Source organism: Hylobates moloch, unplaced genomic scaffold (genome assembly GCF_009828535.3).
Source record: "Hylobates moloch isolate HMO894 unplaced genomic scaffold, HMol_V3 SCAFFOLD_17, whole genome shotgun sequence".
Lineage (NCBI taxonomy): Eukaryota > Metazoa > Chordata > Mammalia > Primates > Hylobatidae > Hylobates > Hylobates moloch.
This window is the reverse complement of record NW_026652292.1, coordinates 43,151,669-43,171,547: the sequence shown is the minus strand read 5'-3', so window position 1 is coordinate 43,171,547 and position 19,879 is coordinate 43,151,669. Positions and strand designations below refer to the sequence as shown.

At 41.0% G+C, this 19,879-nt stretch overlaps 1 protein-coding gene across 3 annotated transcripts in view; it reads right to left on the bottom strand.

Moving 5' to 3' along the window:
* Positions 1–19,879, bottom strand: part of TEC (tec protein tyrosine kinase) — a 140,881-nt gene that overhangs the window by 76,523 nt on the left and 44,479 nt on the right. The gene's annotated exons all lie outside the window — the stretch shown is intronic.

Genomic DNA, 19,879 nt, shown 5'->3' with positions numbered 1-19,879 from the left:
CACACAGCCTACAACAGTACTTGGCACAAAGTAAGTGCTTAAAATATTTTTGTCAAATGAATAGATTCAAGTAAAAAAGAATTGGGGGTGGTGGCTAAGAAATTCAAGTAGAGATGTCTGTGGGTGCCTTCCAAGTTAGATAGGCTGGGTTTGAATTCAATTATCCCACCGTGGTAGTCACTGTGAATTATAAATCTAGATTTCTCTATTTCAAAATTTGTATTTCAGTCAATTCAGAAAATTTAAGCTTACTAGGTAGATATATTCCTCCACCACTCCCCATCAATGCCTCCCTCCAGAACACACAGCTTATAACTTTCTCAGCATAGAAAGTTTTAATCCCATGCTTTTGAATGTTCTTGTTTGGCATTTAAAATACCTTTTTAATTTTTTTTAAATTTTTTTCTTCTCGTAATTTGGATTAAATTCAGTAGAAAATAACCCTTCCATAACAAAGTTGATGATAGAAAACTATGTCTCTATGTAACAGTCAGACGTAGCAGAGTATAATGGTTGGTTACAAAATAAATTTATAGGCAGGCACAGTGCCTCACTTTGGGAGGCTGAGGTGGGAGGACTGCTTGAGCCCAGGAGTTTGAGACCAGCCTGGCAACATAGAGAGAGCTCATCTCTACCAAAAAAAATTAAAAATAATAAATAATTAGTTGGGCATGGTAGCAAACGCCTGTATCCCAGCTATTCGGGAGGCTGAGGTGGGAGGATTGCCTGAGCCCAGGATTTTGAGGCCACAGTGAGTTGTGAACACACTAATACACTCCAGCCTGGGTAACAGAGTGAAACCCTGTCTCAAAAAAAAAAAACAGATTTATAAAAAATCAAGCTTGACGATATATTAACAATGACTAATTACAACATATCATGGGGAAAAAAACCTATTCACAAGAGTAGCTAAAACTATAAAATAGGAATACATTTAACAAGAAAAGTATAGGACTTTAAAAACAACAACTGTTTAACTCTATCCAGGGAAATAAAATTAATAAAGTAGAGATACACCACTTTATTTTTCAAAGGAAGAACTTAGAGAACATAAACCAATTGTGAAATGCTTGTTTATCGGCTGTTTTACATGGAAATGTCTGAGAGCATTTCACTGGCAGAGTCTATAGATATTGTCAGATATTAGAACAAATGAAACGTTGTGTGCTCTGCAGAGGCAGATCCAGATTTTGAGGGACCTGAAGCTTCAACACATTGGAGGAGAAATCTTTGTCAATTAAAAATTAAAAATTAAATAAAAGTAAAAGGCAAAATCATAAATGCAAAAGCTCTGGGGCCCTTCTAGAGGCCTTAGGAAGGGTTATGGAATTGAAAGAGCCTAAAGCTTACTTTTCTTTAACTCCATAGCAGACCCACCTCTGTTGTCATAAAAATGTAAAGTTGGCCAGACTCGGTAGCTTATGCCTGTAATCTTGGCACTTTGGGAGGCTGAGGCAGGAGGATCCCTAGAGGCCGGAAGTTCAAGACCAGCCTAGGCAACATAGCAAGACTCCATCTCTACAAAACTAAACATAAAAAATTAGCAGGAATGGTGGCACGTGCCTGTCATCCTGGTCCTTAGGAGGCCAAGGTGGGAGGATCCCTTGAGCCCAGGAGTTTGAGGCTGCAGTGAGCTATGACCACACCACTGCACTCCAGGCTGGGTGCCAGAATGAGACTGCCTCTCTATAAAAAAAATGGAGAAGGAGGAGGAGGAGGAGGAGGGAGGAGGAGGAGGAGGAGGAGGAGGAGGAGGGAGGAGGAAAGAAAAACTAAAACTGAGAAAGCAACATCACAGTTACCACAACTGGCACCCTATCGATATGTGTACCACTGGCAAACATCCAGAGAAAAACATCCACAGCAGACAACCCCCAAAAGAGTTCCATGAACATGGTTCAGAGATGTCAAACACATGAACCTACCCGAGGTATGCATTTCCACCAGTTACCAGAACTCCAAAACATAACCACACTACCAGCACCACAGATCAATTTAAAGAGTGAATCACCTGTGATTAGTGACCTTACAGAAGAACACAATTACACTCATTGCAAATACATTTATATCTGGGAAAAAACAGAGGCAAGAGCAAAGACTGAAACATGTAAAGACACAATGGGCAACAATGCAACCTACCTTATGTATAAAATAATAACAGCTGCTTAAATGCACTTACCTACCAGGAACTATCCTAGCCACTTTATCTATACTGATCCATTTACCCCTCAAAAACACCTATGAGGGAAGTATTATTATTCTCCCCAGTTTAAAGGTGAGACACAGAGAGATTAAGTAATTTGTCCTAGGTCACGCAATTAATAAATAACAGATTTAGAATTTGAACCCAGATAATCTGGCACAAGAGTCCATCCTCTTAGTCTCTCACTCCCTAACTTCACAGAAATTCTGTAAACTTGGGCCGGGCGCGGTGGCTCACGCTTGTAATCCCAGCACTTTGGGAGGCCGAGGCGGGCGGATCACGAGGTCAGGAGATCGAGACCACAGTGAAACCCCGTCTCTACTAAAAATACAAAAAATTAGCCGGGCGTGGTGGCGGGCGCCTGTAGTCCCAGCTACTCGGAGAGGCTGAGGCAGGAGAATGGCGTGAACCCGGGATGCGGAGCTTGCAGTGAGCCGAGATCGCGCCACTGCACTCCAGCCTGGGCGACAGAACGAGACTCTGTCTCAAAAAAAAAAAAAAAAAGAAATTCTGTAAACTCAGAGATGGACCTAGACCACAGCTGAAGTTTCCTATAATTAAGATGGAACAGAATACAGCTGATAAGCCAACTGTAGAACTTCAAGAAATATGTTATCTCATCCAGTGAATTTTGGTCTTGTTTCCCGCAGATATTTTCGTCAGAACACCTATCATTAGAAAGTGATTGTGACATCTGAAAATAAAAAAATCACTCTGATGTTAAAAAAAAATTTTTTTAATTATATCTGATTATTAGCATCAAGCTGCTCATCATTTTCCAAGAAAAATCAAAGTTTTACTATTTGTCCTTATATTGTACTACAATCAGTCCTAGTCAGGATAAGTTAACCCAAAAATGAGCTTACTTTACTACTTTATAAAGTGTTAAACTAAATTACAAATATATTGCAGTAGATGTCCAGGATTCTTCAACTGTGACATTGTTTCTCTGCTGTTGAGATAGACAATGAACATGAATAAATTCATCTTTGAGTCACTTGTGAGTTTTCTTTAAAAAGAATCATTCAAAGTATATATGAAATGTACCATTTAACAAAACTCACTTTAAAGTTCTTGAGCCTTACCACCTAAGCATAACCCTTTTCAGCTTCTTTAATATAAGCATTCACAGGCTGGGCACAGTGGCCTCACGCCTGTAATCCCAGCACTTTGAGAGGCCGAGGTAGGCAGATTGTCTGAGCTCAAGAGTTTGAGACCAACCTGGGCAACACGGTAAAACCCCATCTCTACTAAAAATACAAAAAATTAGCCGGGCGTGGTGGCACGCATCTGTAGTCCCATCTACTCAGGAGGCTGAGTCACGAGAATCACTTGAACCCGGAAGGCAGAGGCTACAGCGAGCACAGATAATGCCACTGCACTCTAGCTTGGGTGACAGAGTGAGATTCTGTCTCAAAAAATATATATATATATATATTATATATATATATATATATATATATAAGCATTCACAGAAATATTTTTTTTCTGCTGCTCTCTCTTTTCTGCACAATTCTAATTTACTTAAATGCACAGGGTTCCTAACACCTCACAGGGGTACAGTGCGGAAAAAAACAAACATAAATGAACCACTGGTAAAAGAACACCCGTTGCAAGGTTTGTTATCTATACAGCCAAAGAAGGGAAGGAGGAAGGAAACATATGAATAGAGGTGGTCAGTGAAGTTACTGTTTAAGGAAGTCCCCCTTTGTGGGAAGTAGAACAGTGTGGTTTAACAGTACACTCGCCCGAAAGATAAGACATCTTGGTTCGCCTCCTCAAATAGGATGTCACTTCAGAGAAGACTGTCCCCTAGTTTCTTCACTTGTAAAATAGACAGTGGGCAAATCTGTGGATTGTTTACAGTTATACTTTATGGGGCACTAAAGAAAACAGAGCAATGCAAGTATGTGTACAAAACACTGATATTTCTGTGGGATCTGTGCTATGTAAAATGAAACCTTGAAATCCTCTAGGCACAACTGCCCTATATTACACTTGGAAACCCAATGTCCAGTGAAGTTGAGAGTCCCGTGGGCAAGTGCAAACAACGGTGGCACACAAGGTAAGAACGCCGGGTCTCAAGAGACCCCCTTCACAGTACAGCAGAGGTAGCATAAGAAAGTATGTCATTATGAACCCACAGAGGTAGAACTGTAGCTTAATCAGATTGTAAGCTTAATGAGGCCAGAACCATTCATCTTTTAATTACTCCATCCCTAGCACTGGGTACACACTCACTAAATCTTTGTTGTACAAGTGATGAAGAAAGTAAAACAAATGAGCTGAGTCCTATATTACAAATAAAAGACCCTTCTACCAGAAAATTATAAATATATTCCTCTCAAAGGCACAAAATTTATATTTACAATCTTATGAGTAAGGAATTACACCTATCTATGTGACTTTCGTAGTCGCAAATAAAATTAACAGCAATGCCTATGTGATTGCTTGGAATAAAGATAGAATAAGAAACATGTCATCTAACTAGGTAATGGGGAAAAATTCCTTTCCAATAATCTATTAAAAATCATTTGCAATTTCATCTCAGTCTCTTGCTTACTCGTTTAATTTTATTTAACAAACAATATTGCACATATTTTGAAGTATTTTCTTTTCAGGTGCTTACCAATGTAGAATCATGCAAATCTTTGAGAAAGTTTTCTAATATTAAAAGTAAAAAAGGTAAATGAAGAGCTTTGGTAAGAAGACCAAAATGGTATTTTTATCTGAAGTAGTAATCAGTGAACATTAATATTTATTTATCTCAGAAGTACAGTATATTCACAAAACTAAAAGGTAATAACATCAGAAGTCCTCCTAAAAAAGTAATAATAGAATTAATTGCTGAGTAACACAAGTGTTTCTAAGCTCCTTTCTGCATATAATTTTCTATACGTACCTGACCAGCATCAACCTATGGCTAACAGTTGGTGTGTCTGAAATAGTTTTAGAAACAACTCAAAATGTAGTACCACTTTCTCAAATTGTCATGTGATTTCTTTTGACAGTTGATAACTTTGTTTATAATAATGTCCACATCTAGTTTGGGGGAGAGATTAATACTAATAAATACTGAATTAAAACATACCCTTGTTTTAGATTTTTTTTAAGAGATAGTCTTGCTGTGTTGCCCAGGCTAGACGTAAACTCTTGGACAACATAGCAAGACTCTGGCCCTGAAAAAAAATCTCTGGGTGTGATCCTCCGACCTCAGCCTCCTAAGTAACTGGGATTACAAGTGCTAGCCACTATGCCCAGCTGTTTCTAAATTTAAATAATGCACTGCTTCAAAAAATAAAATGGAACAAAATTATGTGGGGAATAACTCTCACAATGTGAGATCTTTATATTAAAGATCTTTTTGCTTACGTTAAATATTTACTGATCATCACCATTGTAATTGCTACCAACAAAAACATTTTTAAAAGGCTAATGGGTGCGAGGTATTGTGTGTGATATGTTTAAATTACAAAACAACTTCTTCCCTCGAGATTATTATGTAGACGGTGAGAAAAAAAGGCAATAATCATAACACGTATACATTTAACAGGAAATTAAATTTAAACAGGAATTCAGAAAGGGCAAGGCATGTATAACCACAGGGGTGTACAAAGCCTCCCACTTAAAAGGACTTGGGACGAGACTCGAGTAAATAGACAGGAGAAGGAGAACTGCTAGGCACAGCAGGACCAAAGCTTCAAAGGTAGGAGAGTGACAAGCGCAGACAGTCCCAAGTTATGGTTTGACCTAACGATTTTTCAACTTTACGATGATGCAAAAGCAATACATATTCAGTAGAAACCATACTTCATGTACCCATACTACCATTCTGTTTTTCACTTTTAGTACAGTATTTAATAAATTACATGAGGACTGGGTGTGGTAGCTGACACCTGTAATCCCAGCACTTTGGGAGGCCAAGGCGGGTGGATCACTTGAGCTCAGGATTTTGAGACCAGCCTAGGCAACATGGCAAAACCCCATCTCTACTAAAAATACAAAAAAAATAGCCAGGCGTGGTGGTATGTGCCTGTGGTCTCAGCTTCTAGGAAAGCTGACGTGGGAGGATTGCTTGAGCCCAGGAGGTGGAGGTTGCAGTGAGCTGAGATCACGCCACTGCACTCCAGCCTGGATGACAGAGCAAGACCCTGTCTCAAAAATAAAAATAATTAGGCCGGGCACAGTGGCTCACGCCTGTAATCCCAGCACCTTGGGAGTCTGAGGTGGGCAGGTGACAAGAAGTGAGGAATTCAAGACCAGCCTGACCAACATGGCAAAACCCTGTCTCTACTAAAAATACAAAAATTAGCCAGGCGAGGTGGAGCATACCTGTAATCTCAGCTATGTGGGAGGCTGAGGCAGGAGAATCGCTTGAACCCGGGAGGCGGGGGTTGCAGTAAGCCAAGATCATGCCATTGCACTCCAGCCTGGGCTACAGAGCGAGACTCCATATCAAAAAATAAAAATAAAAAGAATTAAAATAATTTTTTAAATTACATGAGATATTCAACACTTTTTTATAAAAAGGCCTGTGCCGGGCACAGTGGCTCACACCTGTAATCTCAGCCCTTTGGGAGGCTGAGGTGGGTGGATCATTTGATGTCAGGAGTTCAAGACCAGCATGGCCAACATGGCAAAACCCCATCTCTACTAAAAATGTAAAAATTAGCCAGGCGTGGTGGCACGCGTCTATAATCCCAGCTACCTGGGAGGCTGAGGCAGGGGAATCGCTTGAGCCTGGGAGGTGGAGGATGCAGTGAGCTGAGATTGTGCCACTGTACTCCAGTCTGGGCAATAGAGTGAGACCCTGTCTCAAAAAATTAATTAATTAATTAATTAAAATAGGCTTGTGCTACATGATTTGGCCTAACTGTAGGCTAATGTAAGTGTTCTGAGCACATTTGAGGTAGGCTAGGCTAACCTACAATGTTCAGTAGGTTAGGTGTCCCAAATACATTTTCAGCTTACAATGGGCTTATCAAGAGGTAACCCTATGGTAAGACAAAGAGCATCGGTATTTGCAAGCAAAGGAGTCTGAATAGTCACTAGATGGTATCCATTATAACAACCATATTATTGACACTGTATAGAGTTAGTGTCCTCATCCACTGGGCAACCCAGACACATCCTTTCCACAACTAAGGCAGTGCACTCAGAGCATGATCCAGAAATATTCTATATGAGCTTGGGTCCAGGCTTAACAACCAGCTCACTAGGTGACCTGGGGCAAACCATCTCCTTATCTTCAGTTTTCACAAGTGAAAAATCTGGAGGTGATTCTTTAAAGTCTCTTTAAGCTCTAAAATTGCATGATTCCTCCTTATTACTAACAAATCAACTATCTCCTTGTATTTATCCTCTTGTAATTATTTGCTTTATAAATCTTTATAGGCCTCAGAACAGAACAGTTCCACAAACATACTAAGTCCCCTTTCACCCCAGGGCCTTTGCACATGCTGTTCCCTCTGCATTGAATGGACTCTCTGCCCATCATTGCTCATATTCTCACCCTTGGCCAAGTGGCCTTCCCCAACCTCTATGCCCCAGGAAAAAAAAACAAAAACAAAAAACCGTATACAGGTCTATACTCTTGCCACCAAGGATTCCTCCACTCATAATTTGGTCTCTTTTTAAACTGTCTTCCAGGGTAAATGCTATCATCCCTATCTTCATAACAAACACTTTCTAGAAACTATTAATTACAAGGAAGTAATTTCAAAGATTTCTAAGAATTCCACAGCCCAGTAGTTCATAGCATAAAAGGAGAAACACAACTCAAGTTACACAAATTGTGATGTCAAATGTAGTTCTTTTTTAAAAAAAAAATGCAAGAAGTTACATACGTTTCAAATTAAGACAATTTTTTTTCAAGGTAGACAGGTAGGAGAAGAGGGGTGGGTAGAAACACTATGTTTATTTCAACTACAATGCCATTTTCCAAATATTCTAGGAATCATTCTTTTTGTAATTGCCTTCAGTTCCTATGGCACGGTCTTGAATATGTTCAGTGGAAAAATAGCTAAATAAAACTTTGCTTAAAACTCAACTTTTTGATATCACTAAAAATTGCTGACAGACAAGTCTTATGACTAAATTAAATTAAGTAATACCATTTCTGAACAACAATGCTGATTTTTCGTATAGCCTTTGTCTCATCATAATACAAATAATCAAATGAATAAAACACAACTATCATAGCCAGATCAGAGTGTTTTTCAAGATCTAGAATATGTCTATTGTTTCTACTCTCAAGTTGCAGGAGGACCAAACCTTTGATTAAACTCCCCTCTTCATTTAGTAGTAATTACCCCATAAAAAGCTCTGCATGCCTGACAACTGTTTTAATACAAAATAATAAAAAATTAAGCTAGAAGGGGAGGAAATGAGAGAGATGATAAACAGTAACAAGTGATTTTTTTTTTTCTTGAGATGGAGTCTTGCCCTGTCACCCAGGCTGGAGTGGAACGGCACGATCTCAGCTCACTGAAACCTCTGCCTCCCAAGTTCAAATGATTCTCTTGACACAGCCTCCTGAGTAGCTGGGATTACAGGTGCCCACCATCATGCCTAGCTAATTTTTGTATTTCTAATAGAGACGGGGTTTCACCATGTTGGCTAGGCTGGTCTCAAACTCCGGACCTCGTGATCTGCCCAACTCAGCCTCCCAAAGTGCAGGGATTACAGGCGTGAGCCACTGCGCCCAGCCAGTAATAAGTGATTTTTACTCATCCTAGTGAACCATGCTACAATAATTTCTTTGGTGGGGAGGGACACCTTCAGCTCCTAATGATAACCATGACAATGAGAGTAGGAGAATAGACTATACCGATTTTTAAGTTTGTGGACTCTTACATGAAGTCATTGTATGGACTCTTACATGAAATCATTGAGTAGTCATGAGATAGCTGGCATTTTATAGTATGTAACAAAGGACAGCATTTCTCCCATATTATCTCTCCCTCTCACCATAGATATTTTAAAACTTTATGTCTTGACCAACTGAATGCAATGTGTGATTATGGATTAGATCCTGGACTTGGGGCTGGAGGGGCAGGGAAGGTGAGGAATAGCTATAAAGGCATCAGTGGAACAATAAATGAAATGTGCTCTGGATCTCCGGATTCAATAATAGTATATCAATGTTAAATGTCTTAATTTTGATCACTGTACTGTAATTATAAAAAAGAATGTCTAGGGGTATGGATGGAGGGAATGTTAGTATCCCCCTATTCTGTCTTAAATAGATTTCAGCTTCCTAGAGAAAAAAAAAAAGACAGTAAATATCATTAAAGGAAGGTAAACAATTTGGCAAATTAAAGGAGTAAGACAGACCCTTGGACTTCGGACCTGGCATCATGGCCTCTTGAAGTGATTAATGACAAGAAAGGTCAGATCCAGGAGAGAGAATAAAAACACAGATATGAATCAGAAATGGGAGAAGAGATACAAGAAAGGAAATTGAGACACAAAGAAGAAAGTTGATACCACCTAATTTCAGAAACAAAGAAACTCAGGTGTCTAAGAATATGAGTTTTCAAGGCATAATATAGTTGAGAATTTCCAGAGCCAGAATAATCCCATCACACACTAACGATTACATGGAGTATTTAGAGTCGTGTCACTTTTGTTGTTGTTGTTGTTATATAGAAGATGGCTTGCTATGTTGCCCAGGCTGGTCTCAAACTCTCTATCTCCTTATGTGTCAGGAACACAGGCGTGAGCCACCACACCTCCCAGAGTCATAGCACTTTCTACAAGCTGGTGGAGTGCCTGGTAATCTCTAACATTTGATGCAGATACTTCCAATTGCCCAGTAGTACAAGAAATTATTCTTTTCCCATTCCACACCAACTCCCAGAACCCTAGGAAGTGCTGAAAGATACAAACCTTCAGGTAAAGATTAGAAGGACCCAATAAACCTATAGTTTCCACTTGGGGGACCACCTAATATACGAATATAACTAAGGGAGAAACATCAGCTCATCTCAGAACCTCCACAGGCTCTTATCCCTGTATCACTAAGTCTCCAGGTTCCCAGGATTGGTCAAGAAAAAAGCCAATATGACCCAGGAGAGCCTATACAAATGAGAGATTTCCCAGGGTGTTTAAGAGACTCATGTCATCATACTTGTAACTGATTGCCTGCCCCCACCATCATGTTTGTTAACCTAGGTAAAATATTAAAGTTTCAAGCATCTCGTAACAAGAGAATGCTCAATTTTGGTACGACCAGATTAAATAAGAGAGGCACTGTGGGTGGAGGATTGCCTAGGTGCCGAGGCAAGAGACTGAAGGCACAAAGTGTTTCAGTATAATAAAGAAAGTAGTTAGAATAAGAATAGTCATAATACAAATGAGATACAGAGAAGATCATGAACAATTATCAATCACTATTATAAACATTATTAATCATTAGCTTTTAATATTACTCTTTGTTGCATTACTAATATAACCTAGGAATAACCAGCGGGTACAGGGTCAGGTGCTGAAGGGACATTGTGAGAAGTGACCTAGAAGACAAGAGGTGAGCCTTGTGTCATGCCGGCATAAGGGCCGCTTGAGGGCTCCTTGGTCAAGCGGTAACGCCAGTGTCTGGGAAGGCACCATTACTTAGCAGACCTCAAAAGGGAGTCTCCTTTCCTTGGAGGAGTCTGGGAACATTCTGCTCCACCAGCTTCTTGTGAGGGCTGGATATTATCCAGGCCTGCCCGCAGTCATCGGGAGGCCTAAACCCCTCCCTGTGGTGCTGTGCTTCGGTGGTCACGCTCCTTGTCCACTTTCATGCTCCTCCTGTACTCCTGGTTCCTCTTTGAAGTTCGTAGTAGATAGCAGTAGAAGAAATAGTGAAAGTCTTAAAGTCTTTGATCTTTCTTACAAGTGCAGAGAAGAAAATGCTGACATGTGCAGAGAAGAAAACGCTGACGTATGCTGCCTTCTCTCTCTCTCTCTCTGCTTCGGCTACCTAAAAGGGAAGGGCCCCCTATACTGTAACCACGTGACTTGCTTCATCTTGTCAATCACTTAGAAGATTCACCTTCCTTACCCTGCCCCCTTGTCTTATATGCAATAAATATCAGCAAGCCCAGCCGGTCGGGGCCACTACTGGTCTCCGTGTCTTGATGGTAGTGGTCCCCTGGGCCCAGTTGCTTTTTCTTTATCTCTTTGTCTTGTGCCTTTATTTATTACAATCTCTCGTCTCCACATACGGGGAGAACACTCGCTAAGCCCCACAGGGCTGGACCCTGCAAGGCACCTGTGGCATTTTGGGAAGAGCACTGAACTTAAGAGTCAGAATATCAAGGTTCAAATTCTAATTCTTGTACCTATTAGCAGTGTGACAACCTTTCTGATTGTCTTGGTTCACAACATACATTTATGTCATGGTTCACAACATACATAAATCCTAAATTTATCCTAGAGATGGGGAGATAGGGAGACCTCAATCCCAAATGCATTTAGGATTGAGGTCAACCTATCTCCTCATCTCTAGGATATCCAGTACATCCAGCCATGCAACATGTTCTGAGTACTCCCTCTGCCCTAGGCCCACAGAAATACAAAAATGGATAAGAACTCTGCCCTCAAGGAGCTTCATATGGTTTGGATATTTGTTCCCTCCAAATCTAATGCTGAAATATAATCCCCACTGTTGGAAGTGGACCTGGTGGGAGGTGGTTTGGGTCATGGGGGGCAGATCCCTCATGAATGGCCTGGTGCCCTCCTAGATGGTAATGAATGAGTTCTCACTCTGAGTTCATGTGAGATCTGGTTGTTTTAAAAGAGTATGGCATCTCTCTTGCTTGCTCTCATCATGGGATACACCAGGTCCCCTTTGCCTTCCACCATGATTGTAAGTTTCCTAAGGCCCCATCAGAAGCAGATGCTGGCATCATGCTATTTGTACAGCCTGCAGAACAGTGAGCTAAATAAACCTCTTTTATTTATAAATTACTCAGCCTCAAGTATTTCTTTACAGCAATACAAATGGACTAATACACAGCTAAAAAGAAAAGAAAATAAAAATACCTCTCCTATACTTTCGCAGCACTTCTGACACCAAATGTGTGGCAGGGAGTGGGGTTTCCACACCAGCCAACTCTCCAATTCTTGGCACACACCAATTGAGTGTCCTACAATTTAACTCAATTCTGACACTAACTGCTCAGAATTAAGACAGACCCCACAGACCAAAGGATCACTCCCAGAACACTGCCCTCTGCTTCAGATGTCAATCACAAGTAGTGGATCCCCAGGTTACCACAACTACTGTCTGACTTGGCTACATATGGAGGTTCCCACAACCCCCTCCTTGGGTTCAAGACTTTGCTGGAACAGCTCACAGAACCCAGGGAAAGTGTACTTACTGTTATCCACTTATCACAAGGATATTTAAAAGGATACAAATGAACAACAGGATGAAGAGATACACAGGGTGAGGTCCAGAAGGGTCCCAAGCACAGGAGCTTCTGTCTCCATGGAGTTTGGGTTATACCATTTATATGGTTTGGCTGTGTCTGCACCCAAATGTCATCTTGAATTGTAGTTCCCATAATCCCCAACGTGTTGTGGGAGGGACCCAGTGAGATGTAATTGAATCCTGGGGGCGGTTACCCCCATGCTGCTGTTCTCCTGATAGTGGGTGAGTTCTCACAAGATCTAATGGTTTTATAAGGGGCTTTTCCCCCTTTGCTCAGCACTTCTCCTTGCTGCCACCATGCAAAGAGGTATGTGTTTGCTTCCCCTTCCGCCAGGATTGTAAGTCTCCTGAGGCCTCCCCAGCTATGCTGAACTGTGAGTCAATTAAACTTCTTCTCTTTGTAAGTTACCCAGTCTTGGGTATGTATTTATTAGCAGTGTGAGAACCAACTAATCCAACCATCCTCTAGCACATGCACACATTCTTGTTCACTAATCTGGAAGCGCTATGAACCCCTTCTGTTAGGGTTTTTATGGAGGCTTCACTACGTAGCCATGATAGATTAAATCTTTGGCTATAAATGATTATTAGCTCAACCTCTGGTGCTTCTGCCCTCCCTAGAGGTTGGAGGGTGGGGCTGAAAGTTCCAACCCTCTAATCACATGGTTGGCTCCCCTGACAACCAGATCCCCCATCGTAAAGTCAACCTATTACTTCCCAAAAGTCACCTCATTAACATAAACATAGCTATGGCTGAAAGGGGCTTGCCAAAATGTGTATTTCTTATTATACTACACTATCACAAGAGCTTAAAATCCAGTAGGTAACACAGATATGTAAATAATCAGGTAGTCAAGATACCATAATAAAAATGTGTACAGAGCACAAAGGGGAGGAAGATCCATTCTACTTTTGCCAGGAGGGAGACAGAAAAAGGCATCTGAGAATATGGGGATTGAACTATGTCAGAAAAGATGAGTAAGTGTTCCCCAGGCACTCAACAAATTTTTTTTTTTTTGAGATGGAGTCTTGCTCTGTCGCCCAGGCTGGAGTGCAGTGGCGCGATCTCAGCTCACTGCAAGCTCTGCCTCCCGGGTTCACGCCATTCTCCTGCCTCAGCTTCCCGAGTAGCTGGGACTACAGGTGTCCGCCACCGTGCCCAGCTAATTTCTTGTATTTTTAGTAGAGACGGGGTTTCACCGTGGTCTCAATCTCCTGACCTCGTGATCCGCCCGCCTTGGCTTCCCAAAGTGCTGGGATTACAGGCGTGAGCCACCGTGCCCGGCCTCAACACATTTTTGAAAGATAAAATAGATGGTGGCTGGATAGATGGATCCTGGCAGGCAGGTAGAGGAGTATGTCACTCCAAACAGATTGAAGAGCATTAGCAAAGGCACGATGTGAAAGGGCAACTATAAGTAGGAGACACAGCCAAGAGAGGAGGAAGAGGAGAAGAAGAAAAAATTGCATCAAGTACTTTGTATTCCAAACTAAGGAATTTTAACTTGATCCTAGAGAAGCTGTGGGTTTTGCAGATGAAAGATGAAGATCCAGGAATTGAATCAAGTAGGGCAGTAATCCACCTAAAACTGGGGTTGGGAGCTGCAGTAAGCCTGCAGTAGAGAAAATTCACCAATATGATGCTTAATTTTATGTGTCAACTTGAATGGGCCATGGGGTACCCAGATTAAACATTGCTTCTGAGTGTGTCTGTGAGAGTGTCTGTCAGTGAGATCCGCATTTGAATCTGTGGACTCAGGAAGCAAACTGACCTCCCCAATGTGAGCAGGCATCATCCAACCCTGCATAGAACAAAAAAGGTAAGGAAAGAGGAATTTACCCCTTTTTTCCTGCCTCACTACTTGGGCTGAAACATCCCATCTCATCATCTCCTGTCCTCAAACTGGGATTCACAGCACTGGCTGTCATGGTTCGCAGGCCTTCAGACTCAGACTGAACTACATCACCAGCTTTCCTGGGTCTCCAGCTTGCAGAGAACAGACTGTGAAACCTCTTGGCCTCCACAATTGTGTGAGCCAATTCCTCACAATATATCTCCTTTTATGTACATACATACACACACATACACATATATATACATACACATACATTATATCATATGTATATATCCTATATATATCCTTTTGGTTCAGTTTCTCTGAAGAACCCTGACCGATACAACAGGAACTGGTAACAGATCAGATGTGTGTTGGGGTTGAAATGCTGATGAAACGGAGGAGCTAGGAGTGTGAAAAGATATTATGTGTCAATTATAAATTTAAAAATTAATTTGAAGAAAGTATAAAGACAATATATACACAAAAAAACGTTTAAACTATAGATTGGAGAAAATTATTTTATAAAGTCCAGTGAGAGAGTGGTAGATCCAGGGCAAAAACCCTCTCAAGTGTTAATTCTCTTCCATCACAAAGAAAATTTTTTTTAAAAAGTTATAACTGAAAGTAACAAACAAAAATATCCATCAAACTTTTAAAATGTTATCTGTATTATGGGGTGCTAACTTTAAGATGTTTAGTTTTGTTTTTTTTTTTCAAATTTTCATTGGAATATCAAGATTATTTCCAAGATAGGCTTTGAAGAAATACACCTGCAATTTCTGGAAGGTGTGCGCAATCTCTTGTAAGCTGTATGTTGTGCAAGTTTTTAATCTTTCTAAGCCTTAGTTCTGCATTTTGAAATTAAGTCTAACAAGACTTAATACAGAATTGTTTTGAGAATTAAGGGAAATAATGCATGTAAAGTACTTAGCACAGTGGTTAATTTGTAGTTAGTGCTCAATAGACTGTATCATTTTTACTACTAATGTGCAGAAAAGAGTTAACACAGCAGGCTTGAGGCTGCTGTCCCAAGAAAGGCCTGTTTACAAGGCTGATCCTTGCCTGGCATCTGGGAACTTGGACTTTGGGAGGGTCCCACCATTCCCAACACTGATGAGCTGGCTCGCTGTACCTAAACTGTACAATGCAGTTCATGTTGAAGACCCGCTTTCCTTCTGGAGTCTGGAACCTTGGTACATTAGGCATAGGACACCTGTGTGACCAGCCTCCAACAAAAGCCTTGGGCACTGAGTCTCCAATAGCACAATATTTCACAATTGTCACAATTTGATGCTGGAGGAATTATGCACATCCTCTGGGACTCTACTAGGATAAGATTCTTGGAAGCTTATGCCTGGCCCCATGTGTCTTTTCCCTTTACTGATTTTGCTTTGTATCCTTTCGCTGTAATAAATCATAATTGTGAGTGTGACTCAATGCTGAGTCCTGTGAGCTGTCACAGTGAATCACTGAATGTACAGGTGGAGTTGGATCCCTAGCACAACGAGTTTCCCCATTCTTTCAACTTTGTAAGTTATTTGCCAGCTTCCATGCTGGGGCAGTACAACAGACAAAAAGCCAACCAAATTAAGAGCTCCAAAGTCCAATTCTAAAAATTCCTGATTTCTTAGCTAACAATAGTTGCAAATTTACATACTACTTCAATTTTTTAAATTCAACATCTCAACCTATAGAAATTGATTCCTCATTTTCTCTCTCACTATTATTTGTAGATCTTTTTCCTGATCAAACTCCAGCACTGCTCTTCCCTGGTTCCCATCTCATTATCCCACGGAGCCTCCACTGAAACATCAGGTGGTCTGTCCCCTGTGTCATTTAGCCCCGTGACTACAAAGCAACATCACTTATGAAACCTCCAGCGTCCTTTGCTCTGTGTTATCCTGAATAGGATCAAATAATACAAACTTCCAGGAAGAACTTTTTTCAATTCACTAGAATATGCGGAAATATACATGAATTAACTACCATAGAGAAAGGAGGACAAACTAAAGAATGACCCACAGCGGAAACTGAAATGCAAGTTTTACAAAATTAGACTGAGGAAATGGTTTGAGTGAATTTCTCATCATCTAGAATAGGATTTTTCAGCATATTTCAACAAGCACAGAAAGGTTTATTACATAATAGGAAGAATTTCAAGAAAAGCTTGCTGTCATCATGTTGAAGAAGCTGTCCAGAGAATAAGGAGAAGATGGATGTCTTCTGTCTGACATTATGAACTGAGAGTTTTAACAGAGTATTAGTGGCACTTGGTAGCCACAAAGAAACCACAAATCATAGTTATTAGATCAATCGACAGCCTCCTCATTGTTTTCCTATTGAAAACAGGAGAACTATGAACAATAAAAATAAATATCTCTAGGGCTATTTTATTTCTGAATGGCCCCTGTGGTTCTAATGTACTTCTAGAGTCATATTTTTTTAACAAAATATTATTTTTAAAAACCTGTTGATTTGCACAGATTACTCATGTCATCCTTTTTTCTCTTTCTTTTTTTTTTTTTTTTTTTTAGATGAAGTCTCACTCTGTTACCCAGGCTGGAGTGCAGTGATTACAACCTCAGCTCACTGCAACCTCTGCCTCCTGGCTCCAAGCGATTCTCCTGCCTCAGCCTCCCGAGTAGCTGGGATTACAGGCACCTGCCACCACACCCAGCTAATTTTTTTGTATGTTTAGTAGAGACAGGGTTTCACCATGTTGGCCAGGCTGGTCTCGAACTCCTCACCTCAAGTGATCCACCCACCTCAGTTTCCGAAAGTGCTAGGATTACACGCGTGAGCCACCATGAGCGGCCCTCACATTCTTTTTTGAATCACAGCTTCCAGGGATAGGGAGATGGAAATCAGAAGATTGATCCGCGGCAAACAGTGAACTGAGCACATTAGCGCAAACATGGAAGAAACACAGCAACAAGGTGTTGCTGGCCATGCCTAGAAGCCAGGCAGAGTTGTTGGGGAATTCAGCCCAGCACTGTCAGAACTTTTGTTATTTTAAGAAGCCCGATTCTTACAAAGTTTCTTTTTTTTTTTTAACTATTGACAATTATTTTACTATGGGAGGCAAATGAATCTGTGACTGCATTTCAAGGCATAGGTCACAAGTATGCCAGTGGATGTTGGTCCATGAGAGAAGAAACCAGAAGGGATCAAAATGCCCAGCTCATCAGAGGAGTGGGGATGAAGGCAGGAATTAAGTAACAGGACTAGGCTCTCTAGCCCAGGCAGCAGCAGCCAGAAAGGAGGTGGATTCTGCCAGGAAGTGTTAAAGGCTGGGTTTTTCTGGGTTGTGACTACCCCCTCATTCTGTCCTTTCTGGTTCTCAGGGTGGCTGAGGCTGCTCCAAGGCAAGATGGTGAGCGAGATGCTGAAGGAAGAGGGATACCACTGTTGTCCTTATTCCCCTTAAGCTAAACCAAAAGGGGTACTTTAAACTCAATATGTTTATCTTCTTCAAAGTGAGTTAGCAATTGCAATATATCTCAATAGTAACTGCCCATACTGCTAAGCAAACAATGCCAGTTTCTGAGACTTTTTTCATTAGTAAAAAATGGCATTTTACCACTTTCACTTCTTTAATTCTTAGACTTACTGCAGTCGACCCTTATGGGCTTGAACTGCGTGGGTCCATTGATGGAGGGATTTTTCTCTCAGTGAAAGTTACACTGAGTGTGCCTCACTCTCCTGCTTCCCCTTCGACCTCCTCTACATCTTCCCCCCTCTGTCACCCCTGAGACAGCAAGGCCAACCCCTCCTCTTCCTCCTCCTCAGCCTACTCAGCGTGAAGATGGCAAGGAACAAGACCGGTATGATGATCCACTTCCCGTTAATAAATAGTAAACCTAGTTTCTCTTTTTTATGATTGTCTTAATATTTTCTTTTGTCTAGCTTACTTTATTGTAAGAATACAGTATATACTATGTATATAACATACCAAATATGTGGCAACCTACTGTTCATGTCCTCAGTAAGACTTCCAGTCAACAGTAGGCTATTAGTAGTTAAGTTTGGGGGGGAGTCAAAAGCTATATGCAGATTTTTGACTGCACGAGGGTTGGTGTCCGTAACCCTGCATTGTTCAAGAGTCAACTATATATTAAAATCAAATTATAACAAATTATTACCATACAGCAAAAATGTGTAAATGTTTCCTTTAAAATCTGTTTTAGGTTTCAAAATAATTTACATTTCTGGTAACATTTCTTGTCTAGAACACTTTTGGATTTTTTAATTTTTTAGATTTAACAAAGCAAATATAGCACATATATGTTACATAATAGTCCCAGCAGGGACTAGGGCATCTCCACATAATTAAATACATTAATATTTCTGCACACATATACACATACAGATACACACACATACACACACACAGGTTTTGTAACTAAGAGTTTTGAGGTTTTGGTTTTCAGCATTTTGGGGACTTAAGGATAAAGGAGCATGGTCCTAAATTACGTGAACCTGCAGAATACCACAGGTCACAATGATGAGCCACAGCAGAAATTAAGAGTTGAGGACCATCATGAGACACAATGCCATTCTATCTAAATTGGGGGAAACCAAACCACAGAGAAATCAGTGGGAGAAAAAAAAATACAACTAAATCAACTTCTGAGGAAGATACTATAGAAAAAAAACAGAATTAAAACTAAACAAGGGCCGGGTGCAGTGGCTCACGCCTGTAATTCTAGCAGTTTGGGAGGCCCGGGTGGGTGGATCACTTGAGGTCAGGGGTTCAATACCAGCCTGGCCAATATGGTGAAACCCCATCTCTACTAGAAATACAAAAATTAGCCGAGCGCAGTGGCATGCACCCGTAAATCCCAGCTACTCAGGAGGCTGAGGCAGGAGAATTGCTTGAACCAGGAGATGGAGGTTACTGTGAGCCGAGATCGCATCACTGCACTCCAGCCTGGCAACAGAGCAAGACACTGTCTCCAAAAAAAAAAAAAACTAAACTAGGATCACCAACAGTCCACTGAAACCAACTGCATAACAGCATATGGTTAGCCATGGGCAACCCAGCCCCTGGTCATTTCCTGGAACCCAAGGATATTTCTAGCAGAGAAGGCAGTACGTGGCAGTACTAGCAAATGCCACACCCAACATGTCAGGAGCAAAAGAACCAGAGGTGACTGCACATTCAAGGCCTCATCTAGCAGTGGAAGGAGAAGCTAAAGCCACCCACAAGCCAGGAGTGTGCTCACCACACATTCGCCTGTGCCACGTGCTCACTGGCCAGGTTTTTTTAGTGAGCTGCTTTCTCCCTGCTGCCATGGAAGAAACTTTGTAGTAGCTGCTTATCACAAAAAAAATGAATGTTGAAAAACTCTGCCTTAGGTCAACTTTGATAATGTGTTGAGTCCACCAAATCACTAACCAGTTTTAAGTAACTTCTAC